This window comes from Rhinopithecus roxellana, chromosome 22, assembly GCF_007565055.1.
Source record: "Rhinopithecus roxellana isolate Shanxi Qingling chromosome 22, ASM756505v1, whole genome shotgun sequence".
Taxonomy (NCBI): domain Eukaryota; kingdom Metazoa; phylum Chordata; class Mammalia; order Primates; family Cercopithecidae; genus Rhinopithecus; species Rhinopithecus roxellana.
Window position 1 is genome coordinate 12,967 of NC_044570.1, and position 26,789 is coordinate 39,755.

At 38.3% G+C, this 26,789-nt stretch overlaps 1 pseudogene; it reads left to right on the plus strand.

Annotated features, from left to right (window-relative positions):
• The first annotated feature begins 529 nt into the window (after window positions 1-529).
• LOC115895632 lies at window positions 530-2,149 on the plus strand (annotated as a pseudogene).
• The last annotated feature ends 24,640 nt before the right edge of the window (window positions 2,150-26,789 follow it).

The following is a 26,789-nucleotide window of genomic DNA, read 5'->3' on the forward strand; positions in this document are numbered from 1 at the left end:
AAGATGAAATCATTAACAATGTGCACCTCCACAATTTGTTCTCAATATAACTTAAAACAATAATATATTTAATAAAACAATCTATGACTAATTTTTGTTTGTGACATGCAATGCAGGTAATAATTTTGATAACTCAGTAAATGAAACAGTGCAGTTAAGTTACATGGGAGTAACAGTTTTGTATGTTACTAAATGTAAACTAGTATAACTTTAAAAATTGTTATAACATTAGAATGTGCAATATAATCATCATAGCAACCACAATTAAACAAAGAAAACAGAAAAGGGTAACCGGCAGGAAGAATGCTTTCTGTACTACAAAAGAGGGTAGGGGCTGTGTATTTAACTAGTCTTCCCTGAGGCTACTGAGCAAGCTATCATGCACCATGAGACAAGCCTAAGCTGTTGCACTAGGGCCTCATCCATATGCAGAACCTGGTGAAGCACTGGTGGCAGAAAGAAGTGGCTAGGTGGAGAGGCAACTGAAACAAAGTTGGCACAGCAACTGCTCCAACCCTGTTCTTTCTTCATGGCTTCCCAGGAGTTTGAGGTTGAAACAATTGTTGACAAAAGACAAGACAAAATGGGAATACAGTGGATTTCGTTCGGTGGAAAGGTTATGACAAACAGGATGACACTTGGGAACCAGAACAACACCTCATGAACTGTGAAAAATGTATGCATGATTTTAATAGACGACAGACTGAGAAACAGAAAAAACTAGAATGGACCAGGACAAGTAGAATGTGTTCAAACAATGCCAGAAGAAGAACTTCCAGATCTACCAAAGTGGACTATACTAAGAGTTCTCCTAAAACGCTAGTGACTGGCAAATAACACGGATCCAAAAGCAGCCAGTTATTTGCTGCCATCAAGAACGTTAGGAGAAAGGCAGCTTCACTTCTCACTGACGCAAAGGATATGGAGTTAACAAATTCACTCTCAAGACATTTGCACCTGACAGTCCTATTGACAACAAGAAAACTGTGAGCGGCTTTCAGGAACTCAAGAAACTGGACCCTATTGCAGTAGATCAGCAGGACGTGGTGGGGCTTCAAGGTGACAGAAGGGAACCAGTCAGGGACACTTTGTCAGGTCCCAGTGCAGAACAGGCTGGAATGGAGAACAGGACCCTGCTACAGCCACTAATGTCTCAGATGTCTGGCTCAGTTACTGCTTCCATGGCCACAGGCTCAGCTCCCCAAAAAGCTATAATGGTATTAATAGACTCATTAGCAGCCACTGGAACAACAGACACATGTACGTCAGTACCAAGAGTGAAAGATGGCAAAAGACATGTCACTGATGATGGCAGAGACCAGTCTTTTGTCAAGAAAATATACTTCACCTTAGGCTAACAGAGATGCCAGCACATACAGGGACAGTGTAGTGAAGAAAGAGGAGTGATTCACCCAGATATTGCTATCAACCAGATCGACAGAAAAAAATGCACTGAATACAGAAATAATTAAAGAAATGGTGAATGCTCTGAATAGGGGCTGCTGCAGAGGACAGCAAGCTTGTGTTGTTCAGTGCAGCTGGAAGTGTCTTTAGTTGTGGTCTTGATTTGGAGTATTTGTGAAGCATTTAAGGAACGACAGAAACAGAGCAAGCTTTGAATGGTGAACAACATGAAGAACTTTGTGAATACTTTTATTCAGTTTAAAAAGCCTATTGTGTATCAGTCAATGGCCCTGCCATTGGACTTGGTGCTTCCATACTGCCACTTTGAGATCTAGTGTGGGGCAACCAAAAAGGCATGGTTCCAAACCCCTTATACGACCTTTGGACAGAATCCAGATGCATGTTCTACTGTTACATTTCCAAAAATCATGGGTGAAGCATCTGCCAATGAAATGTTAATTGCTGGGCGAAAGTTGACAGCACGGGAGGTGTGTGCCAAAGGCCTGGTCTCTCAAGTGTTCTTGACTGGAACTTCACCGAGGAGGTTATGATTCAAATTAGGAAGCTTTCCTTATATATGCAGTTGTGCTAGAAGAATGTAAGGCCCTTGTTCACTGTAATATTAAGATGGAGTTGGAAAAGGCGAATAAGAGAGAGTGTGAGGTGCTGAGGATGATCTGGGGCTCAGCCCCAAGGGGTAGAATCCATGGTAAAGTATGTTGAAAATAAAATTAATGAGTTTTAATTGTCAGTCTGTCTGCTCAGGACCCAAGAACTAAGCCGAATCAAATACATCATGAGGTGCAAGATGCCCTAATCCATTTTCATAGCACAAAACAATTTCACTCAATGTGAAGGCTTGGAAGCAGATCTGGAAATGTCCAAGCTGTATCTTTAAATTATCATGGCATTTTTTAAGCACTGTAACTTTAAAAGAATTATAAAACATTTCCTTGAACAAATGTGATTATTTTATACACACATAAGCGTAAATATAAAAGCAGACTGGTGGGTACTAGACTGTTCTTGCAAGCTCTAATTTGTATCTATGGCTACTACTATATATAAGATCAGAATAGCATTTATTAGATGTGGATGACAGAGAATTCTGTAATAATGTTCATTTTTCTTATTTTTATATCCTAGAATGCAGAGTCTACTGGGGTAGGAGGCAGCCTCAGCTTCCCTCCCACAAGAGAGGACACAGAACTATCAGAGATGGTGCCCTTGACTTTACAGTGGCACAAATAATACAGAGACACAAAATTATGAGTTCAAAAGGCTTATCTTTTAGAATAAATATTTCTGAACCAAATTCCCTGGTCATCATTCTCCTAAACTGAACATATGATTGGAATACATGGTGAGAAATCACCTGACTTTCTTTTCTTAGGGCATGGTATATTACTGAACATGCTTTAGACTACGAGTCAAGTTTCTGGAAATTATCGTTTTAGCCTCTGGTCACAGACCGGTTTCCTGGGCCGTGCTTTCACCTTTAACTCTTGTGTGGCTCAAGGCCAAGTTCCTGAGCCAAACTGAGTCATTACTTCAGCTATTAGTAGTTGCAGGTCCAGGTCCCAGAAAAGATGAGTACTTGCTTTCTTCAAGGCTAGTTAGTACATTTTTCTTCCTTCCGAGTCCATCTATTTATGTTCATATCTATTGTCCTCTATTTATATTCATATCTGCATCTTGTCCTCAGTTGTTTTTTTTCTTTTTTGGTTTGTTTGTTGTGTTTTTAAATTTATTTCTCAAGAGTAAACAAAGCTCTGGGCCAGTGTCAGATGAAATCCAACAGATTTTCCTGCCATACTTACAAGGCTTAGGAGAAAGGATGCTGAGAGACACATTGGCAGTCTCCTCTAACCCTCCACTGATCAAGTGTTGCCTCTGTCCTGTTTTATTTAACAAAAGAACTAGTTGTCACACGGGACTGAAAGGATATCTAAATGAAGGTTTCCGGTTAAGAATTCACCACACTGTTATGTGAAGGCCTTAAAACTAACTCCAGTTTCTGACAGCCAATTAGAGTGTTGCCACCAAAAATTCCAGCTTTTCTGTTGCTTTTTTTTTTTTTTCTTTTGGTCATTGTGTGGCTACTGGGTCTCTGATTTCTTCTTTGTATGCAATGTTGAGACCTGGAGATATAATCTTACTGCTAAAAGTCAGTAATGAGAAATGCAATACAAATAGTTACTATTTTGTGTGTTTTTTTTTCAAAACGTTAAGAATTCAACATTGTAGTCTAAAAATTTTTAATAAAGGTCTTCTTTTCTACCAATGAGGGATACTTATGGCACTGTATGGAATGGCATATATTCCAATAAAATTTCTCTTTGGGTGGTTATTTCTCTATAAAAAGCTCAGCACTGCTACATATATCTAAAGAGTTCTTTGTGAGATACATCCTATTTTCTGTAGAGACACATACTGTGAGATCAGGCAATAGAGCCTAGGCCTTCTTTTTCTGACTATTGACTATATACACCCAGGATTCTGCATTTTCATGAATATTTTAGACCTTAAAATGCAGCCTAGTGAGATGAGGTTTTTCTCTGTGGGAAGCTTTGTTAGTACTTTGCCACAAAACCATTGGTTATTTAACTACTGTCTCTTCTATGTCTCTCTTAACAGGAGTAAAACTCTCTGCCCTATTTGTAAACAGGAAAATATCCACTTTCAATAATCAGAAAGAAGGTGCCTTTGGGAGACATATTCTAGCTAACTGCCATCTTATGAAAGCCAACTATACACGTTCTTCATCTAGCAGCACTGAAATGTAAACTATAAGAGAATTTTAGGTATCAAGGTCAGTGGTTCTTATTTCCTGGAATTTCAATGTTTTCTAGATCATAGCAAGGGAACCCAGAAATAGTATTGAAATTCTTACTCTATACACTGTCTTGCTTGAATCCAATGATTATAGAATCATTTTTTTGGTTTCCAAGTTACTTGGGGAATCCTCTGGGTTCAGTAGGCTTAGGAAATCAGCAAAGATTCACCAGTGGAGAGCAAAAGCCTGTGCAGGTAAACATTACTTGTCCTACTTTCTAGCTCCTCTGGAACTGTAGGTGAAGGTTTGGCCTGCATCCATGGGGGACACCTACGTCAGTCACCAGGCTCAGAAAAGACAAGAGGAATACAAAAAGAAGAAACATCTTCCTTATCTTTTTAATCAGCAGGGCTACTTCAAAAAGGGAAAAGAGTATGGGATACTTTCTCTCTATTTCTTTAGGAAGATCACAATGTGCAGTGTGCACCTCTCTGTGTACATTCTGAAACACAGAAATTTCATTGACCGTGAGACTCTGAAAAAAGAAAGTAGCCTATTTTATTTATTTATTTATTTATTTATTTATTTATTTATTTATTTATTTATTTATTTTTATCTATCTACTTCTCAAGGGTATGACAATCTTACCAGCTCCAGGACAGACAGGCCTAGCTTTCTGAGGGAAATGTTCAATTTAGTACTATTTAACAGTTAAAACTTTTCTTCAGATGGCAAAAAAAGAGTTTGAGTTTTTTTTTTTCTTTTCTGTTTTTCTTTTGTACAAGCTTAGTTTGATTTAGGAGACAACCCAGATCTTTCTAGGCATTGTAAAACAGACTCTGCCCTCTCAACAGTCATGCCAAGCAAGTTTTAAAGTGATAATTCATTAAAATCAGAGACAAACCCCTAAGGAACACTCAAATATAACTTCTAAATGCCCTACCTGCCACCCTCATTTGGAACCACCAGCAGCCATTCATGAGCTTGTCTTGTTGTGCCACTAAAGAAACCCCCAACTTCACTGTTGCCTGTGCAGGAAATATTCAATATACGTGATACTAGAAGAGTGCAAGTTTTCTTCTCATTGCAGGGACTTAGACAAATCACAAAAAAAATAAGCAGGTGTCCTCTGATGACCTCGGTGGATATACAGCGACATATCAAAATCTAACTCAGGTGTTTAATCATACCTGAAGAGACAACACATCACTCCTAAACCAACCCTCACTGTTGTCCTAAAATGGGCAGCTTTACAGAGAGCAGATATATCCATGGATGAACCACATGTCTTTCCTAAAATCCTGAAAATGGGAGGGTGAAAAGGAAAAAAAATTGTTGAACAGATAACAGAATTCTTCCTCCTCATAGGAAGGAATGCAGTGTTGAAAACACAATTGGAATCTTAGTGATCCTATAGAGGAGTGAGAAAAAATTATCTAATGAGCGTACTGGAAGGCTTATAACGGAACAAGACAAAACTTCTTAATTACTCTAAACTACTCATAATAGATTAAATCCACACAAAAAATTATTAAGCCTTTTTAAAACCTGAGAAAGGATGTAGTGAAACACATTCTTCTCTCTCCCTATCGAGTTAAGAAAGAGTTAATCTCAAGATAAAAGTTTATAACTCAAGCAGGCCCTGACATCAAAAGAAAGCTGCAAAAACATGTCATAGGTTCAGGTGATATTGTAGTTTTAACAATGTACAAAGATGTAACAGCCTTTCTTTGATTTGAGATAACACAGTGGTCTTTTATTTTACTTTTAAGATCAAGGGCTGTAGACATAGGAAAGTGTTTGAAGCAAAAGTTTAAATAAGTGACTAAATAAGCTCTCTGCCAGCAGAGATAGAAGGTTGAATAAGTTGTCCATTGGGGTTAAGGTTATTATGACCTAAAATATATATATATATACACACACACACACACACATATATACAAGCAATATATATATATACGCTTAGTTTGCAAGCTGTCTTGGAGAATGTGTGACTTAGCTTTGTCCAGGCACAGGATCTGTTAGACAGCCTACCTCTGTAACTTTGAATGGGAGGAGTCTGATGTGATAATTTGAAAGATTGTTTAGCTTGACCCAGGACCTATCATGAGCTAAAGTAAAAGCTTGGCCTGGGATGCAGGTTACTGAAGTCATGATTCATATATGTTGAGCAAACAGTCCAAAACAAAAAGAAAGATTCCAGCTGGTATCCACTAGATCCCACTGATTTTATGAGCACAGAGAAAACAAAGAAACTTTATTTTCTGGAAGCTCTCTGAGCATACAGAAAACAGAATTTATATGCCAGGCATTGTTTCCCCTCATCTGAACCAGCGGGAGGTTTGTACAAGCTTTTATCTGAATGGACTGCAGGTCCTGCCATCTGTTTCACTACAGCCATGTTTTCAGGCACAATCTTCTGTGTAGAACTCTTACTGGTGCCCCCGTTTTTTTTTTTTTTTTTTTTTTTGGTCTGATTATTACATCATGTTGGAATCAGGCCCTTACATGTGGACTGGGGGTCTTCCAGGGACCATTTCTCTGCTGTTGTAAGGAAAACTAGCTAAGCTGTGTTTGTCATTCCTCACAAATGAAAACTCTGTCTGCTCTTAGGAGATTGGGCATTGGTCTTTCTGTATACTTTCTGCAGGAGAAGAATGTTGGGTAGAAAACAGTAGGTAGGATTCTACTGAGAACTGGTTAAGTGTTTGTAGAAGATGGACATGTTAATGAAAGGTTTTACTGGCATTACATTTTAAAGCATGTTAAACTTTAGGGAAAAAAATCAGTCTGGATTATTTAGAAATGCATATCACAACTAGCCAAGGAGAGTAGTTCAAGGCTGCTGACCTGACTGGAAAACTGTTGGATATATACATATATCCAATCCAATGCTAAGATTTGGTTACATGATACTTGCATTTACTTAGCTTTGTTCATTTGATCCCTCAAAACAAAATTCTGTTAGAGGAAACCTATTTTGCTTTATTATCTGTAAATATTTATAGAATGCTGGTCCAGAAGTAGAATATTGTTATACATTTGTCTATTACTTACATCTTTCTCTTTTCCCAGAGCTGTAGCAGGACATCACCAGTTGGCTTACAGGAGAAAAGAAAAAAGATTAATTTAAATTTTAGGAAAAACTTGAAAAACAGCTTATGAGATGAAGTTAGTGACAGAGGTGTGATAGACAGTGAGACATATCTTTCTTCAAGTCCTGATTTTTGTTAAGAATGAATCATAGTAAATCTTAGTTGTTTGCAAACAGATTGGTCTGATACATAACCAGACTTTTTTGTAAGTGTTGCATGAAATACCTTTACATGTGCTTTCCTCATTGGCTTTCATGTAACTATATTCTATAAGGAATCTTAATAGGATAATAAATCTGAACCAAGCCATAGGTTATTCTCTTAGATACCTATTATTTGGGTAAACTCCTCTATATCTTGAGGTTACAAATGCTTGAGGATTCCTAGGCCTGATAGAAAGAGCACTATTTATTCATTTTCATTCATTTATTTATTTATTTTACTTACCATAGGTTAGAAGCCTGTGGGACTGCATAACAAAATATAAGGCTAGGTTTCTCAGGGGGCTTTTTGTTTTTTAGAAGTCAAATTTAATTCATTAAAGACACACACTCCAGTCGAAGCCTTAATTTCAGCCACCTTTTTCTATTGGGTTATGTTGCAAATGAAAATACTTTTTGTTGTTGTTGTTCCACTGATTCGAACAATTATATTGTTATAAGTTAAGAAAAATCACATGTAGCTTCTGAATTTTAGAGAAACTAGGCACAGACAAGAAAGCATGTTCCAGGTGTTGTTAACAGGATATACCAACTGACAGCGTTAAAAGCGTAGCTAGTTTAGAAGAAAGTATACTTGACTTTAAAAAAGAAAACGTGAACTAAAATGTTCCAAAATAAAGGTACGGAGATTGTTTCATTTTGCTTAGTTTAGTCTATTTTGACATTTGTTCCTGCTTGATATTTATAAATATTTTAGCTATTCCTAAGTTCTGTACAATTTTCTGTTATAAAAAACCTACAGTTGAGAATACCTGGTAAAGTTCTACAGCTAATTGCAAGCCATTATTCTTAAGGAAGCTTAAATATCTGTAAATGATAAAATATCTTGGGTGAAGAAACTGAATAGACAAGACATTTGGTTATTTCTGTGGTTTACAAGAGCTTAGCATAATAATTTTAATTAAAATTGATAGCATATTCGATTAAGAACATAAAACCCCATGTGGTTTTGAGGTCTCTGTTAATATTACTCACTAAATATATTCTGAGAAAATAAAATATAACCATCAAAATCTCATGTATTTAAATATGTTCTCTAATCCTGTTTAAATTTTCTTATTTTATGCCCCAGCAGTTCTCTGAGGAATTCAAAATACAGGGTTCAGACACTACAGTACAAATTAGGGAGAGGTTATTTTTATACATCTTCAGGCCTTAGGTGGTTTTTGTTTTCATCAGTTAAAATCATGTGAACTGAAAAATAAAACAGCCTTTATTTCCTTGTAAACAAAATATTAGTTCAAGTACTATTCTTCACTAAGTTAATAACTACATGTTTTTAAAAAATATACATAACACATATGTAACCACCCAGAGAAACAGAAGTTCCAGTAGTTATTTTATTTTACCCATTTTTAAATTGAATTCTTGACCTCTTGCTGAGGCCCTGTAAGAACTGAGCTATGAATAGTTTCCAGGGCCTAATAAAAAAAGCCTCACTGAGCCTGGGCATGGTGGCTCACACTGTAATCCCAGCACTTTAGGAGGCCCAGGCTGGGGATCAGGAAGTCAAGAGATACTGGCAACATGGTGAAATCCTGTCTCTAATACAAAATACAGCAATTACCTGGGCATGGTGTGTGCACTTTTAGTCTCAGATAACTGGGAGGCTGAGGCAGAAGAATTATTTGAATCCAGGGCAAGGTTGCAAATATTCAAGTGGGTACCACTGCACTCCAGCCTGGTGACAGAGTGAGACTGTCTCAAAACAGATAAGAAAGAAAGAAAGAAGGAAGAAGGAAGAAAAAGGAAGGAAAGATGGAAGGAAGAAGGAAGGAAGGAAGAAGAAGAGAAAGAAAGAAAGAAAGAAAGAAAGAAAGAAAGAAAGAAGAAGAAAGAAAGAAAGAAAAAAAGAAAGAAGGAGGAAGGAAGAAGAAGGAAGGAAGGAAGGAAGGAAGGAAGGAAGGAAGGAAAGGAAGGAAGGAAGGAAGAAAAAAAAGAAGGAAAGAACCGTATACCTGGAAGAGACAGATAAGAGACAGATTTTCAGAGGTATTATTCATTTCTAATTCCAACAGCTACAAAAAATGCAGTTTCTCATAAAAGATGATTTCTGCTGCCTTTTCTGTTAGTTCCAAGAAGACCCTGATGATCAACTTTTATCCAATAACCTTTTATGCATGCACCAAAAGTGTCAAGAAAGAGTGGAGAAAGGTAATGTAGTCGACTGAGAGAAAAAACGTTTTGCAGAAAACAAGATTTATAAAGCAGAAAAACAGAAATGTCTTTTGAATGTATGTCAGGAAAAATGGGCAGAAAAATATAAATGTCTTTTGAATGTATGTCAGGAAAAATGGGCTTAAATGATTCATAAACTTGTAAGATGGTCTCTTGTGATAAAAGCAGATCCAGGTACCATGCTGCAGTCTGAGAGAGCTGAGCTTCAGATGTTGAGGCCGGAAAGTTTTTTGTTTTTTCTTCTCATCTCACCAGTGCACAAACACATAACAGTCTCTACTTATCTAAGGTAATACTGGGGATCTCTTTTGTATGCTTTAGAAGAATAAAGATTGCAGAATGATTTAGAAGACTAAAGAGTCCCAAGGTTGAAGAAAAAGTTTAATAAGCAAAAGAAAAATACTCGATGCCAGCAGAGATGTGATCAAAGTGGTCTAACCAATCTGAAACATGGGTTTAGGGTTTTTGGGGGTTGTGAACGGTAAGAAATTGACTTTGTCTGTGGGCTGTCTTAAAAAGCATGTGACTTAGTTGGGCCTGGGCCTCAGATCCCAGCCCAATCAGAAAGCTTTGCCTGAGACCTTGGACCAGTACCTTAGATTCAACTGAATATACATAGTGGCTACTCAGCTTAGCCAACAAACTTTCAGGAGCTGAAGTGAAACCATGGCCTAGAATTTTGTCCCGAACTAATCTGAAGCTGAAGTAATGATTCATAGAGGTGGGAATCACAATCCAAGAAGAAAAGAAAAGTGTTCCCTGGAAGGCACTTTCTCCCTCTCTCCCAGCCTGTTTATCTTCACAAAAGGAAAAGAAACATTTTGGAAGCCCACGGATTATAAAATGGAGAAAGCCATTGCTATTTCAGGCCTTGATCTCCCATCTGAGTAAGCTTGAAGTTTCTGCAAGTTTCTGAGGGAGCTGGAGCTGGAGGTTCTTCTATCTGTGCAGCTACAGACATGTATTCACGTACAACTTCCTGTTCTAGTTCATTTATTGCTGTGAACTTGTTTTTTTTCTTTCTTCCAGGCTGCTCCTTATCTTATGTGGAAATGAGGCACTGACCAGTGGGCTGAGAAGTTTCTGGGGACACTTCTTTCTGTCTACATAAGGCTAGCTAGCTAGCTCTCTTCACTAGTGGCGGAGGAGAGCCCTGGATTGGAGAGAAGAAGAGAAAACAGGCTCCGGAATTTAGAAAAATTTTGCTGTTGTTGTTGTTTAATTTCCATTTTACCTCCAGAATTACTTGAATCCTGTAGATCAAGGACTGGTAGAGCTGGGGACCCATTATTCCTGCTGAACAATCTGTGAAACACACGCTGGACCTGGGAAAATTTCTACATTCACTGGTCTCCCCCACAGGCTGGACAAGGTTCATTTTATTCTTTTTCACTTGGGAAATCCATTTAAAAGTGCCCTGGCTTGTCACACAAGTGAAAATCGCAGGTGCATCTGGGATTCTAGATCTTGTGAGCCTGTGAATTGACCAGTAACGTCTTTTTCATTATCCTGGACACAACCCTCTAATTCTTAGGTTTCCTATTTTCAGCTTCTTTGTTTTAAAATGATCAAAAAGCCACCCCAAGAGTTTTCCAAAGTGCTATCGGATCCCACAGCCGTCTGTAGTTTTCTTCTGAATAACAGGATAGCAGAGAAACAAATTGAACTAGGAGATAGGTACATTTTGCTCAAGCTCTTCCAGCCTTTCCAAAGACCTGAGAGATTTTTCTCCTTGTGATCAACGAGGACATTTAGAGTAATTAAGCAGGTTGGTTCTGGTTTTTCTGGAAGTTTGCTAATAGGCACAGTAGAAAGCCTTTTCTCTTCCATTCAGGTATGGGTTTACTAAGGCTTTCACTAGGGTTTGCAAACAGCACTGTTTTACTTCCTGTTGGAAATAGTCATTCTTTTCTTTAATCCACTTTCATCTTTCACCTGTGTTTATTTCTTGACTAACTATGGGATGTCAGTTGTTCATCTTCAAATTCCTTTGCAGCCTGTCTGTACTGCTGCCTGTTTCTCCACAGTAGTTAAAACATGTGCTTAATAGTTGCACTGCATTTCTGCAGATAAATGAAACAGTTGGTTTCAATTTTGTAAAGCTTGTATATGTCTATCAGGGTCATCAGGGAACTGCCCCAAGTCTGGCTTTATGTGTATTAGTTTACCACAACGAGAAGGAAATTTAAAACTTAGAAGCACCATGTGCATTGTGCTTTTGTTACAGGGGCAAGAGCAGAGTTGGAGGTTTCCTGGGATTGGCAAAACCAGAGGTGTTTTATATGACTATTCTGAGTCCTAGACAAGGATGGAGATAGGGCACCCAGAAATTGCATTTGACGCTTCTCTAGAGATTTGTCTCTTTGACTTTGTACCATTGTGTATTGTAGACTTACCTTATATGGTTCCCAAGGGGCAGGGGAAATTTTACAATGTTTACAAAATGTAGGGACTTTTTGAAGAGCAAAAGTACATAACTGTTAGATATTATTGAAATTATGCTTCTTCGAGAAGGCCAGGCCTCTTGTCAGGAAAATGGCCACATTGTTGTCAATTGACAACTATTGTTATTGTTTTTAAATTTAGGGTCAATGCAGTCCCAGAACTTCCAAGTAGCACTCAAGGGGAGTACAGTGTACTGATGCTTTGGTGTCATACAGAAACACAGGGGAAACAAGACATCATCTGCATGGCTTCCTCCTTTTGGTGTTACCCAGGATAAACAGAAAGTATTAGGGTATCCTTTTCATCTTTTTCCTCTGTCTCATCTGTGTCCCCCAAAACTCTCATAGGTGCCACTCACAAATGCAAGCATAACATTTACTCACAAATCTGGAGGAGCCAGACAGCAGCACTAGCAACACTAACCTGTGCATAGCCCTAGCTTTCTGCCCTGCTTTTGTCCTCAATCCATCGAGCTCCAAAGGCTTGCAAGTTACCCCAGAGGTCTTGCACATGCTATGTAGTAGTAAAATTTGTGCAGGATATTTTTATAGAGTAAGTGTCTTCGTACTATCTTTGATTTTCCTAACTATGTTCCCAGTGAAACATCAGAATCTCAAGAGAACAAGATTGATAGACTTTCAAACATTTTACATCCAAAGTTATTGCAATGCAGAACAGCTGGCTCAAATCATAGAAACTGAACTGGCTTAATGGTCCTTCATTAGATGGGGAAAGCAAAGAGGCTAAAATCTGCCCTTTAACATTGTCTTTCTCCCAACAATTAATAGTGAGGCTGCCTGTTTACAGATAGGAAATGGGGCCTAATCACTGAAACCTGAAAATAAATTGGAAAAGAATTTGAAAACTGTAAGTTTTGGACAATGCATTGACAAGGCTTCAGGTAGAAAAGAAATCTCATTTCACTAGGATGTGCTGGAAGGTTACAAATGCCAGGATAAATATTCTGAAACAAAATTCTTCTTCTTCAAAAGTGAGAAAGAAAGATCTGGGGTTTCACAGGCTGTCTCCACTGCATACCTCCCAACAGGCAAAAATTAACCTGTTTCGTGATGTAACTTTTATGTGGAGCAAAATAATATCTTTGCAAATCTTCCAAATAAAGGAAAGGGTATTCACTTGGGGTCAAATCCCTCCCATACAGTGCCACGAATATCTGTTATTGAGGGACAAAAAGGCACTTTATAGGTAAAAAATTTTTACTGTAATCTTGAATTCCCCTTACTTCAGGGAAATCACAAGCACATTTTTAAATTACATTCTTAATAACTAAGACACTGTGTGATTGTATTAAGCAAACCTATATAGCTAGGCTGGAAAAATGCCCACAATACTGCATACAAAAATATTATGAAGACTTTATAGCTGTGAAAAGAAAAATTATAAATTCAATAGATAAAAATCGGAAGTCCTTGTGCCAATGGCCTGATGAGCTGTCATAGAACAGAATTAGCCTGAGGGAAATAAGGTAACACTGAGATATAGCCTCAGGCTGAAACTTTCAGTTTCCCTAGGATCTCCTTTAAATCTCATGTGATTTCCAGGCTCCTTATGAAATAATAATAATAATAAAAAAACAAGTCTTGAAACAAGCAATACATTTTTGAAATGAATGTGAATGTTTAAAGTCTATTTTTACCATTCTGATGAATTATTTTCTTCTCGAGCCTAAGCAAAAATGTATGCTGTAATCTCACCAATGCACCAGTATGTTACATTATTCTTTGTCTATGATTATACCCAAAGATATTTGTCTTAGTCCAAAAAAGAAAAAACTAGGAAATCTCAGAAAGAAAGTTGAGATTAAACCAAAAATAAAAATAAAAAAATGAAAAGCACAAGAAGAAAGCTCTCTGCCAGTGAAAAGAAGGGTCCAACTGTGTTTTCCGCTATGAGACTGTGGTTCAGAGTTATTATGAACTAGCAGGAGGACTAAATGCTTTCAGTCAGTGGGCTGTTTTGAAGACCATGTGATTAATCTTGATCCAGGGTCTTGGACTGAGAATAATTAGCTTAACCCAAGAAATTTGCCTAGAATATAAGTTGGTGTAGCCATGACTTATAGCAGCTGCTCAGTTCATCCCATGACCTATCAGGAGCTGATGTAAGAACTTGGCTCAAGAATTTGGCCCAGGCTTAATGAGAAAATAAAATAGTATATACAAAGAACAGGGTCATAGTCCAAAGAGCAAAAAAGTTGTGCCAAGCAAAACCCACCAGGACCCACTGTGCTTATGCCAAAAAAAGGGACCAGAAACTGGTTCCTGGGAGCTAACTGATTATACAAAAGACACGGGTATTTTTGTGCCAGGGCTGGTTTTCTTGCCACAGTGAGCCAGAGTTTTATTCAAGATTTTTATCTGAATGAACAGAAGATTCTTCTGTCTGTGAAGATATGGGTCTCAAGATACAACCTCCATATTGGTTATCAAATTGGTGTCTGCAGCCTCCTTTTTTCCAGGCTTCTGATGGGTTATGTGTAAATGAAACACAAACATGCAGACTGGCGGTTTCCAGGGACTCTTTCCTTGTTTCCTCCCTAAGTCAAGCTAGCTTTTTCACCTCAATAACACACTAAAGAACCTCCTGAAAGTGGCTACTTCAGATTTTACAACAGGAAACATGGGGAGGCACAAAAGAAGAAGAGTAAATACAAGAAAAGTACAGAGGCTCTACCTAATGCAATACAGTTTTGTAAAAATCCAGGTCCCTGAGTGGCACCTGCTAACTGCTATCAGTGTGGCAAGTCAGGACACTTTACCAAGAAATGCTGAGACAACAATAGGAAGCCAAATTAACACTGTCCAACCTACGGTGGTGATCACTGAAGGGAGTGTTGCTTTTAGAGAAGTATGTCACTAAGTCCAAAGTCCAGGACCAGTTTCACAAATGGTCCATCAGGACTGAGAATTCCTGGAGATCAATTTCACAGCTCTAATAGCTGCTAAACTCTTTGGATTCCACACTCTTCAAAAGCCTTGGGTGATTGTTGATGTGGAAGGGAGGAAAGTAGACTTATTTCTGGAAACTTGAGTAAGTCTCTTTATTCTGATGTCCAATCTAGGCTTTCTCTGCTCCCATCACCTGACAATGAAGGATTTTGTCCGCAAAATCCTTATACAGTAATTTGTCAGCCCATTAGTTATAGTCAAAACCACCTTCTATGTAGTCAGACTGATTAAATAATTCTTGAAAGTCTCACTTTATTACTAGGCAGAGATATTTTGGCCCACAAAAAAGCCTCCATCAGCAGGGCTGCATGACAAACTCTTTGTCTCCCCTAAGTGGAAACCAGTACTTACTGAGAAGGGTGTGACATCAAGAAAAATGTTACTGTGCATCCATATTTGCCTTAAGGATTCCACTATTTTTTTCTAACCAGAGGCAGTATTTCCCAAAGCCAGAAGGTAGAAATGGCCTAGAAGTCATTACAAATAAGCTATAAAGGAAAGGCCATTTTAGGCCCTGCAACAGTCCCAACAAAACCCCAAATATCAAAGAAAGTCACTGATTTTTTCTTTTTCTTTTCCTTTTTTTTTTTTTTTCTGATGCCAGGAAGCGAAAAGTTTACCCAACTCATAGGTATTTGGAAGTGAAACTCACGGTTGTGTTGGCTTGAATAGGTCTTATCAAAGTTTCCTCATAAAGAAGTTTCATCAAAGCCAAATAGGAAGCCTATATAAGAATAATTATTTGGCCTGCAGGTTATGCCAATAATTAGTTTAACTCTTAAATTATAGACTACTTTGCAATCAACTCAGCCAATTAAATTTGCTTTTTATGGAAATGAACAAGGCAAAGAGAAAAGCTAATTTCAAATCTTACATGGGCCATTATCTTCTAATCTCATTAGTTGTCTTTAGAGTTTGCCTATGATTTAGACTATTCCTGTTAATTCCGGTGAGCCAATCAGAAATTTCCAGCTGCAGCTAAGCAGAAAACATAAAAAAGATTAATATTTTAAAGTATGTGATACTATCTTTGTTCTGGGCAATTATTCTACACATCTTGCCAAGTAATAAGAGTACATTGTGGACTCATAGTCAGAGGATGTTTGTGTTTGTAGAGATCAGAAAAAGGAAGCTAATCAAAGCCAAGCCCCATGTACCCACAACTTCTGTGGCATAACTATAGCCCTCAGTTATCAGGACATGTCAGCAGCCTCAGAATTGGTAAGCTGTTTATTTCCTCAGCTCATCTCATTTTAACATATACATTTTGATAACCCAAAATTTTTTCTTCTCACTTAGAGGAAATCAAACTGCAAATGGTACTGCAAATTAAACCACTGGCAAAAACACCGTGTTTCTGGGAAACGTTATCCTCCCCTCAGTCGGAGCTCCAGCTGTTGTATTTCATTGCACTTCCCCTCTCCGTAGCAGGATGTAACTAGAAAGATCAATTATTGCTAATGGCTGCTAGTTAAGTAGTTAGGGTTGGGCTCTCCATAGCAGCAGAGAAAAGTTAGGTAGTTTGGGGGTCCTTGGTATAACTTCTAGAAACAAAGGTAGAGCTTACAAAAAGAATGGAAACTTGCACAAACCTTCACCGCACTCATATGAAGAAACGTAGTGTGACATAGAACTTTGTGCTTTGTGCACAAAGATATGCTCGAAAAGAAACTGATTGAAAAACAGGAACAGCATGGAAACGTGCTCGTTTTTGGTATAAGCAACGGACTTCCAAAACATAGTCACTTTTTTCGGGTGAGGGAAATACACGGCGGGCGACAATGAGTTTTCGTGGTCACTTTTCTGTACACGCTTTGGAATCAGAATTTTCATCTAATATTTCAGATTCTACAGAAGCACCTAATAAAATGGGATTTTCCTCCGTGTAGCGCCTTGTCAGCCCTTTGCCTAAAACGTCTAGTTTCCAACTTTCTCTTCCATGTTTCGTTAATAGTTGTAAGACACTGTGTCCCATCTGTAAGCTGAAAATCTCCACTTTCAACATTCAAAGCAATCTGACCTTGAGAGACAAATTCGAACCTCAGGGCTGATGTTTTTATAAAAGCAGGAAAGGCATTCAAATTTTTTTTATTTTTGTTTTTTTGAGGCACCTATTCTGTATCCAACGATATTAATATCTACAAAACAAGAGGATGTTATGTTTCAAATTCAATATGTTTCATTCACAGTGATGCCACTGTTTTGTTAGGACTATAGTAAAGGAAGCCAGGGATAGTATAAAGATTCAAACTCTATTATAAAGACTCTTGCTTGAATTCTACTACTATATAGTTTCCTTAGGCTTTCCAGGCACCTGCAAGTTTTTTGGGTTGAATGGGCTTTGAAGACAATTAAGGAATCCTCAGTGGAAAGTTAGGGTCTTACATAGGCAAACAGGACTATTCCTGCCAGTTAGCTTCCCAGAAACATAGACAGACTTATGATGGCATCCCTGACAGGCCCCTGTATTTCTCACCTGACACAAAGGAGTTGGGAGATAAGAAATAACAAGGAGGACACTTTTTATCATTTCCCCACCCAGTGCCAATTTGACAAAAATAAATACATAAATAAAATAAAATAAAATAAAATAAATATGGGACAGTTTAATCTTTCCCATTTTTTGTTTGGTAAAAAAGTACCTTCAGTCTGTTCTTTTCTCCAGTGCATTCTGAAACACTGGGATTTCTTTGCCTTCGAGACTCTGAGAAAAAAGTTTCGCTCATGTTATACTGCACAAAGGCAGTGAAATTACACCAGCTCTAACACAAAAACACCTGGTCTTCTGAGATAAAATTTTATCTTAATAGTATCTACTTATCAGTTCTTTTCTTCAGATGAAAGAGCCATTTTACAAGTTTCTTATGTACAAGTTTTCTTTACCTTGGAAAATAACCCAGACCTTTGTAAGCACTGTAAAATTGATTCTGGCCCTTTGGCAGTCATGTTAAGCAAATTACTACATGATTTCAGAGGTATTAATGTAAAGACTTAATCAGTGGGTGCATTACAGCAAGGTCTGCCATTCCTGGCAGCCCTTCCAGGGACTGGCCTCTCATAGTACTTGATTTTAAAAATTATTTCCTTACTATACCGTTACATGAAAAGGTTAAGCCTTGATTTCCCTTCTCTGTGCCTTCTATCAATCTTAAACCACCTGATTCCCATTACCAGTGGAAAGATTTACCCCAAAGCATGCTCACCATTCCTATGCTACGTCAGTATTTTGTAGAAGAGTCATTAAGAAGTCTCAGAATATATTTGCTACTGCCTACATCTTTCATTATATGGATGATACTCTTTTGGTTGCTCCTCGGAAGCCGTTACTTTGGAGTTATTCACTGAAACCAAACAGGTTTTGAACAAATGCAATCACAAAACAGCTCAAGAAAGGGTAGAAACAACCTTCTCATACCAATACATAGGCACTATTGTTACTGAAAGAAATATTCGGCCTTAGAAATAGTTCTCCATAGGGAGACATTACAAACCTTAAAGGATTTACAATTATTAGAGGATATGAATTGGCTGTTCCCAATGCTAGGATATGGTTACTTATCAAATCAAACACAGCCATTCCATGGAGATTATTCATTATGTTCTCCTCAGCAATTTACTAAGGAGACAGAAGCTGAGTTACAGCTTGCAGAGCAGATGCTTCCGCATACATATTCCTCCCCGCTAGAACCAGAAAGCCTTTGGTTCTCTTTATTCTTCCTACACCATTCTAGAACAGGAATTATAGCACAGTCAATATAAAAATTTTGTAATTGTAATAGAATGGCTTTAAAAAATTAAGAGTAAAATATCTGCAAGTTTAACTTTCTCTATTTACTCAGCTTATAAAATGGGTAGACACAGATCAAAAGCGCTATAGAGATACGATCCTGACAAAATTATTCTTCCCTTTTAAGAGTCAGTCTAGAACTATGTTGTTGATTCCCAACAACAGGTGTAGCATGGGAAATATTGACTGCGTGGCAAATGGCTCTTGCAGATTTTGAACGTAGGAGTAATAGACAATCATTATCCATCAGGCAAAATTTTGCAATTTTAAAAGTTCTACCTTTCATCTTCTCTGTGATTGCTCATCACAAACCCATTTCAGGCAGCCAGATCTATTTTACTGATATCTCTTCCAAACGTCCCACAGCTACTTATAGACCTAAGCATACATAAACAATAAAATACCCTGAAGTTTTAACTCAATGCTCAGAACTAATGGCAAGAATTCAGGTTTTACAGCTCACTGCTTCATCTCCTATTAACACTGTCCATGATTCCGATGATTCCGCCTGCATTGTAAATTGGGCCTGTGTTGTAAATGTAAATTGAGACTGCCACTATTAAAAGCCTCCTAGAACCAGAGCTGTTTAAATGGGTTCTAAAACTGCAGCAAGCTATTGGCTCTCGTGCTGCTGCTTTTTATATTTCTCAAATTTGCTCTCCCACACAACGTCGTGAACCACTATTTCTAAATAATGAGCAGATAAATTGATTTGTCCTGGATTTCAACAAGCTCATGCTTCTCATGCATTACCGCATCAAAATCCCTCTGCCTTTACTCCTATATTTCATTAGCCTCACAGCCAGACTGTAGCCACTACAGGCCTGTCCTACTTGCCAGCATGTCCCCGGAGTTGCACCCATAGAAGATTGTAACCTATGAGGTTTAGCTCCAAATGAAATCTGAGAAATGGGTGTTATTCATAAAGCTCCCACTGGCAAACTCTCCTTTTTACATGTGCTTATAGACACCAATTCCCCTTTGCTGCATGCTACGTGCAAAACAGGTCAGAAGCTGGTCATGTACAAAGACATTGTCTGTCAACATCTGATCATATGGGGTCCCCTAAACAATTACAAACTGACAATGGACCCCCTTATGTTAGTCATGCTTTCTTAAAATTTTTTACAGGTATGGTCAATCATAAAACAGGAATTCCTTACAAGCCTCAACAACAAAGAATTATAGGGTGGGCATGTGAAACATTAAAACGTGTGCAGAAAAAACAGAAAGGGGAAATGAGTGACCAGATGCCACCTCAAACCAAATGACCTGTACATTTACTTATTTACATAAGTTTTTTTTCTTTTTTTCAATTTGTTTACTTTAAATAATTAACACTCCCACTGACCCTGTAAAAGCCTTCCTATTTCTCCACATCCTCTCCAGCATCTGCTGTTTTCTGGCTTTTTAATGATCGCCATTCTAACTGGCATGAGATGGTACCTCAATCTGGTTTTGACTTGTATTTCTCTAATAATGAGTGATGATGAGTATTTTTTTCATATGTTTATTGGCTGCACCAAAGTCTTTTGAGAATTGTCTGTTCATATCCTCTGCACACTGCTTGATGAGCGTTTTGTTTTTTGTATTTTTTTTTTCTTGTCAACTTAAGTTTCAGTGAGATATTGGATATTAACCTTGCTTTAGATAGATCGATTGCAAAATTGTTCACCCATTTTATAGGTTGTCTGTTCACACTAATGAAAATTTATTTTGCTGGGCAGAAGTTCCTAAGTTTAATTAGAACCCATTTGTCAATTGTGGCTTTTATTGCTATTGCTTCTGATGTTTAAACGTGATGTCTTTGCACATGCTTATATCGTGAATGGTATTGCCTAGGTTTTGTTTTAGGAATTATATGGTTTTAATTCTTACATTTAAGTTTTTTATTTATCTTCAGTTGATTTTTGCATAAGGTGTAAGCAAGTGGCCCAGTTTCAGTTTTCTGTGTGTGGCTAACCAGTTTTATCAATATCATTCATTAAAGGGAAAATCATTTCCCCATTGCTTGCTTGTTTCAGGCCTATTAAAAATCACATTGTAGTAGGTGTGTGGTAATATTCCTGAGGCCACTGTTCTGTTCCATTAGTCTATACATCTGCTTTGGTACAATTACCATGCTCTTTTGCTTACTGTAGCCTTGTAATGCATTTTGAACTCAGATAGCATCATGCCTACAGCTTTGGAGCAATCATAAGCTTTTTGGTTGTCTTTGCTATGCAGCCTCTTTTTTGGTTTCATATGAATTTTACAGTAGTTTTTTCTGCATTCTGTGAAGAAAACTAATAGTAGCTTGATAGGGATAACCTGAATCTGTAAATTACCTTGGGCAGTATTGCTGTCTTTCCAATATTGATTCGTTTGATCCATGAGCATGGAAGCTTTTTACATTTGCTTATGTCCTCTCTTATTTCCTTGAGCAGTGGTTTGAGTTCTCCTTGAAGAGTTTCTTCACATTCCTTCTAAGTTGTATTCTGAGGTACTTTCTTCTCTAGTAGCAATTGTGAATGGGAGTTTACTCATGCTTTGGTTTTTTGTCTCTCTTACTGTGTGTAGGAATGCTGGTGATTTTTGCACATGAATGATGAATCCTGAGGCTTAGCTGAAGTTGCTTACGAGCTTAAGAAGATTCTTTGCTGAGATTGATGGGTTTTCTACGTATACAATCCTGCCATCTGCCAACTGAGACAATTTGGCTTCCTCTCTTCTATTTTGAATACCTTTATTTCTCTTGCCTGATTTCCCTGTGCAGAAACTTTAATACTATGTTGAAAAAGAGTGTAGAGAGAGTACATCCTTGTCTTGTATCAGTTTTCAAAGGGATTGCTTCCAGTTTTTGCCCATTCAGTATGGTATCGGTGGTGGGTGGGCCATAAGGAGCTCTTATTATTTAGAGATATGTTCCATCCATATCTACTATATTGAGAGTTTTTACCACAAATAGGGTGTTGAATTTTGACGAAGATCTTTTCTGCATCTGTTGAGACGAACATGTGATTTTTGTCATTGGTTCTGTTTATGTGATGCATTACATTTATTGATTTGCACATGTTGTACTAGCATCACATGCCAGGGATAAAGCTAAAATGATCGTGGTGGATTAGCATGATGATGTGCTGCTGGATTCAGGTTGCCAGTATTTCATTGAGGATTTTCACATCAATGTTATTCAGGAATATTGACTTGAAATTTTCTTTTTTGGTGTGTCTGTGCCAGGTTTTAGTATCAGGATGATGTTTGCCTTGTAAAATGTTTTAGGAAGGTTTTGTTCTTTTCGTAATGTTTGTAGTAGTATCAGAAGGAATAGTACCTGCTCCTCTTTGTATCTCTGGTAGAATTTGGCTATGAATCTGTCGTGTCCTGTCTGGTCCTGGATTGTCGTTGTTGATAGGCTATCGGTAACTGCCTCAATTTCAGAACCTGTAAATGGTTTATTCACGGATTTAACTTCTTCCTGGTTTAGACTTGGGTGGGGGTATGTGTTCAGAAATATATCCATTTCTTATAGACCTTCTAGTTTGTTTGCACAGAGCCATTTATAGTATTATCTGAGGGTAGTTTGTATTTCTGTGGGATCAGTGGTGATAATCCCTATGACATTTTTATTGCATCTATTTGATTTTTTATCTCTCTTCATCATATTAATCTGGCTAGTGGTCCACTTATTTTGTTGATCTTTCAAAAAAACAGCTCATGGATTTATTGATTTTTAAAATGACTTTTTGTCTCTATCGCCTTCTGTTCTGTTCTGATCCTCATTATTTCTTGTCTTCTGGGAGGTTTTGAATTCATTTGCTGTCGCTCCACTGGTTCTTTTAATTTTGATGTCAGGGAGTCAAATTTAGATGTTTCCTGCTTTCTCTTGTGGACATTTAGTGCTATACATTTTTCTGTACACACTGCTTTCAATGTTTCCCAGAGATTGTGATATGTTGTGTCTTCATTCTCATTGGTTTCAAAGAGCATTTTTATTTCTGCCTTCTTTATTTACCCAGCAGTGACTTAGGAGCAGGGTGCTCAGTTTCTATGTAGTTTTGCCATTTTGAGTATATTTCTTGATCTTGGGTTCTAATTTGATTGCACTGTGGTCTGAGAGACACTTTGTTATAATTTCCATTCTTTTGCATTTGCTGAATAGTGTTTTACTTCCAATTGTATGGTCAAATTTTGAATACATGTTAGTCTGACACCAAGAAGAATGTATATTCTGTTGATTTGGGGTGGATAGTTCTGTCAGGTGGTCTATCAGGTTTACTTAGTTCGCAGTTGAGTTCAAGTCCTGAATATCCTTGTTACTTTCCTGTCTCATTGATTGCTGTCCATTCTTTTCTCTGGAAGATTCATCCCTCAGGGGCACTTCTCAGATGCTAGTCAGTGCTCTGCTGTATTAGGTGTCTTTCAGCACCTACCGGGAGGTGTCTCCAAGTCAGAATACACAGAGCTCAGGGATCCACTTGAGAAGGCAGTCCACTTGAGCAGTGGTTTGAAGTTCTCCTTGAAGAGTTTCTTCACATTCCTTCTAAGTTGTATTAGCAGAGCTGGAATGCTCCGATGGGAGGTCTGCTTCTCAAGCGGCAGCCATCAAGCAGAGCCATCAAGCAGGAATGTTGAAACCTACTGAAGCTGCATTCATGGCTGCCCTTTCACCCACCTGCTCTGTCCCAAGAAGATGGAGGTTTTATTTATGAGCCCCTGACTGGGGCTACCCCCAGTTTTCAAAAATACCCTACCCAGAGAGGAAAAATCTGGCACTCTGACTACATCTGCCTTGCAGAGTTGCCGTTGGCTCCGCTCAGTTGAAAGTTCCCTGCAGCTTTGTTTACATCATGAGGGTAAAACCGCCTACTCAAGATTCAGCAATGGCAGATGCTCCTCCCCCCACCAAGCTCCAGTGTCCCAGGTCTATGTCAGACTGCTGCTGTTCTGGCAGCCAGAACAGCAAGCTTAACAGGGTACCTCAATGCAGGAATCACTCACTTTCCGTGTCAGGCTCTCTGGGAGATGCAGTCTGGAGCTGTTTTTATTCAGCCGTCTTGCAGCAATTCACCCTCTTTCTTTTCTTTTTCCCTTATTTTTGATGAATAAGGCATTAACTGGAAATTGCTTAAAACTATGCACATTACTACGAAGAAAGAAAGGCACAAAGAAATTTATGTGATAATTATGTGATCTTGGATTTGGTCATAAGTGTTAACAAATGACACCAAAGCCAATCAGTAATGGTAAAAAATAATTAATAATTTACATTTTCTCATATTACAAGTTTATATTCTGAGTAAAATCTTGTTCAGGAAATAGATAAGTGACAGACTGAAAAGAAATATCTGCATAATACAGACGTAAGCAAGGGCTTGCACTGAAAATACACAAATCCTGAAACTCAAAATTAAGAGAGACTACCCAATTAACAATGGCTAAAGAGCTGAACTCAGTAATGGAAATACATAGATGACAAGCAAACAAAAGATACAGAAGATGGTCAAACTCATATATCTTAAAGGGACTGAAAATTACAACAATGCAGTAGAATGGCCCGTGTCTATTTGCTGGAACTATTAAACCATTTTAAAAACATGATAAATGATTTGCTAGAGTAAAAACAGGAATTGATCCATTGCTTGTGGAATGCACAATGGCACCAAAAAAGAAAAATAAAAAAAGAACTCTTTTAAACTCTCAAATTAATCTGAAAGCCTCTTTCTCTCCTTTACTATGCAAAGAAGGAGCTATCTAGTCTATCTTTTGATGACAGACCCGAGATCCAATATAACACGTGCATCTTTCTGCAGCAGTTGGGATCCAGGAAGAAGGCAGATAGGTCCCACAAAGTCATCTAAGAACTATTAAAGAAAATGTGACTTCTTCAGGCTACTCACAAAAGATTGCCGAGTTCCAGGGGATAGTAACAGGATGACACTCTCAGTACTCCTTGAGATTGGAGTACCAGATGAGGGATACATTCTCAGCCCTGGAAAGATGGACATGCTGTAGAGCACTTGAAAGATGTCATCACAGACACTGACCTCTCTTGGCTTGAGACACAGCAGTTACTCTAGCGCCACTGTGTGTGGAGACTGGTGTCTCCATTGGCCAAACCCTATCAGCAGGCATGGGGCAAAAAAATGCCTTGATACCTCCTAGAGGCAGATTAGAAGAGTTTAATTCAGAAATTGTTTGGTTTAAAAATCTTCGCAATTTAAGCCCCCCCTTAGAAATACAAACCATAGTTTTATAATAGTGACCTAGTATGAAACACTAAAACACGCAAGCCAAGTACAGAGGCTCATGCCTGTAATCCCAGCAATTTGTGAGGCTGTGGCTGGTGGATCATTTTGCTCAAATGACTGAGACCAGCCTGGCTAACATGGTGAAACCCTGTCTCTAAGTACACAAAAATTTGCCAGGTGGTGGGTAACATTCCTGTAGTCTGTGCTACTTGGGGGGCAGAGGCAGCAGAATTGCTTGAACCTAGGGGTGGACATATGGTTTAGGAGATGTATGTTTTCAATTTTATTCTCTTTCAGTTTTCCTTCTTTAATAGTAAATGATTGCTCATCTCCTGAACACTTTTATTCAACATACATTTACTTCGTTACTGCCAAAGACTATGCTTTGACAGACAGGAAAATTTACATTTGAATGATGACTTTACAGTGCTGCACAAGTAAAAGCTGGCAGGCTCCTTTAAGCATAGTGTCACAATTTAACTAAGGTCAGTAAAGAGTTTTCCGAATCTCTGCTGAAAAAATCCAAACTACAATAACAGAAATTGCCTTCTGTCCTAGAGTTGGGGCAGAGGAAGGTTTTTTTTTTTTTCTTTCTTTTTTTTTTTGAGACAGAGTCTCAACTCCCGGGTTCACGCCGTTCTTCTGTCTCAGCCTCCCAGGTAGCTGGGACTAGAGGCGCCGCCACCTCGCCTGGCTAGTTTTTTGTAGTTTTTAGTAGAGACGGGGTTTCACCATGTTAGCCAGGATGGTCTCGATCTCCTGACCTTGTGATCCACCTGTCTCGGCCTCCCAAAGTGCTGGGATTACAGGCTTGAGCCACTGCGCCCAGCCAAGGGCAGAGGAAGTTTTATGGACCACACCTAATGAAGCAATTCCTTCTAAGATTATCAGCCTGTTTTTTCAGAGACAGCAAGCGACTTAATAGCAATCACTCATCATAGCAATATAGATTTGTTTTAAATATGAAAAAGGTAAGGTAAAAATGGACAAGCATGGTGGCTCCTGCCTGTAACTCCACCACTTTGGGAGGTCAACATGAGAGGATTGTTTGTGCAACACAGAGAAACTACATGTCCTCTAAAAATACAGCAGGGCACTGTGGGTCAGGACTGTAATTCCAGCACAGTGGGAGGCCATAATGGGCAGACAGTTTGAGGTCAAAAATTTGAGACCAGCCTAGGAACATGGTGAAACCCCACTTCTACTAAAAACTACAAATATTAGCTGGGCATGGTAGTGGGTGTCTGTAATCCCAGCTACCCAGGAGGTTGAAGCAGGAAAATTATTTGAACCCTAAGGCAGTTGTTGTAGTGAGCCCAGTTTGCATCATTACACTCGAGCCTGGGCAAGAGAATGAGATTCTACCTTAAAAAATAAAAAATAAAGAAAGTTAAAAAAAAGAAATACATAATTTGCTTGGTGTGTTGGGGCATGGTTATATTTCTGGTTTCTCAGGAGGTGGAGACACAAGAATTTCTTGAACCTGGAAGGGGACGATTGCAGTGAACTGAGGTCACACTAGTGCACTCAACGCTGAAAGATAGAATGAGATTCAGTCTCAAATAACAACAACAACAACTCAAACAAAAACACATACACGAACAAAACATAACTTTTATGTAGTGCTTTTCTTTTCTTCGTATACTCTATCTCATATTTAAGTATGGTGGCCTACAAAGTTCTC